Source organism: Meleagris gallopavo, chromosome 5, assembly GCF_000146605.3.
Source record: "Meleagris gallopavo isolate NT-WF06-2002-E0010 breed Aviagen turkey brand Nicholas breeding stock chromosome 5, Turkey_5.1, whole genome shotgun sequence".
Classification (NCBI taxonomy): Eukaryota; Metazoa; Chordata; class Aves; order Galliformes; family Phasianidae; genus Meleagris; species Meleagris gallopavo.
Genome location: NC_015015.2, coordinates 28,038,751 through 28,040,335, shown reverse-complemented (window position 1 = coordinate 28,040,335; position 1,585 = coordinate 28,038,751).

The window sequence follows — 1,585 nt, the reverse complement described above, 5'->3', positions numbered from 1 at the left end:
CCAGAAGTCGGTCTCGTTTCTCCGGCTCTTGCTCCGGCCTGTGCAGCCGGCGGGGTTAAAGCTTAGCCTCAGCATTTCCAGCGGCGTGGGAAGATCGTAGAGTGGTTTGGGCTGGAAGGGACCTTTAAGATCACCTAGTTCCAATCCCCTGCTGTAGGCAGGGACGTCTCCCTCTGGACGGCGTTGCTCACGGCCCCGTCCAGCTTGGCCTTGAACGCCTGCAGGGAGGGGAGAGCATTTCCAATGTACGGGACTAACGCCGAGCGCTGGTGTCTGAGGAGAGAAACAAATGCACAGCGATCTGTCTTTGGTCTGTTTTCGCTTACTGCGTTTGATGGACTAGAAAAGTGAACTGTAAAACGCTGGGGTTTAAGCTTAGCGGTGGTTTTTTCAGGTCTCAGATTAGATGGAGTTACATGAAAGCTCCAGCATTTCTGTAGCTTCTCTGCTAGTTTGTATCCCCTTTCTGAACGTTAAAAAAGAAAATAACAATGCAGCCTTCTGTGTATTGTGTGGCTGTGTTTTCTGTAGAGCTTGGCATTATCATCCTAAAGTTCCGGAGCAGTGCTGTGACATGCTGATGTAACAAACCTGGAGGAAGTGTGTGTTTGACTCAGCCTTGTGAGCGCCTGCTTCTGAAGTGTTCTTAAGTTTCTGGATTAAACTTTCAGGTGTAGACAAAAGGAGTGAGGCTAACTCTGGTTAGCAGAGATGAGTGCATGCATCGCTGCCCTCATCGGGGAAGTGAAGCAGGTTAAGCATTTGTTTTTATTGCTATGTGGTTAAGAAATGTTAATGTGTGCTTTTTTTTTTAAAGTACAGTGAAGGAATTCTGTTTTGTTTATCAACTTATGTTTTTTTCCTTCTGGTTATCTACATGTTAGGTTTTCTTTTGTGTTGTTTTTTTTTAATTATTTTTAAAGTCTGTTCTATTTAGTACTTCATTCACATCAGGCTACTTCAACCTTCTGTTCTAATTCTTTCCTTTATTTTTTCGGAAAGCTGACAGGTGGCCTCAGGAGTAGTTCCTGCAAGACTTCTCCAGCCATCTTGTGCTGAGTTTAGAAAACCATTTTCTAGTGTTTCTACCCTCTCAGTAGAGGAGAAATTTTGCTCTACCTCTTACTTTCTTTGCTTTTCGCATGCTGTCTAACAGTGTTTATAGAAATACCTGTTAGCGCTGTGGGTTTCTTCTCTCCCATGTCCTCCTGTTGCTGAAGCCTAGTTTCCAACTTTAATTTTATTTTATGAACTGGATGAATGTAAGAGTGCAGTGCCTTCTTTTCACCACTTGAAGTCTCCTCTCTATCAGACTACAACATTGATAATGAAGTCTGGGTAGCAAACTTTTACTTTCTTGCAAAAAAGAAAAAAGTTGTGCTCATTTTAAAATACCAATTAATCTATAGCTTATCTGTTAAAACCTAACTGTATGCTACTTGAGCCTTATCCTAGTTTGCTCTTTCTAGTGTTAGTGTTCCTCTCTATCCTCATTGTTCTTGGCTGCTTTTTAACACTTATGTAGGCGAAGGCATTTACGTACTCTGAAATAAGTCAACCTTGTTTCTTTCTGTTCACATTCCAG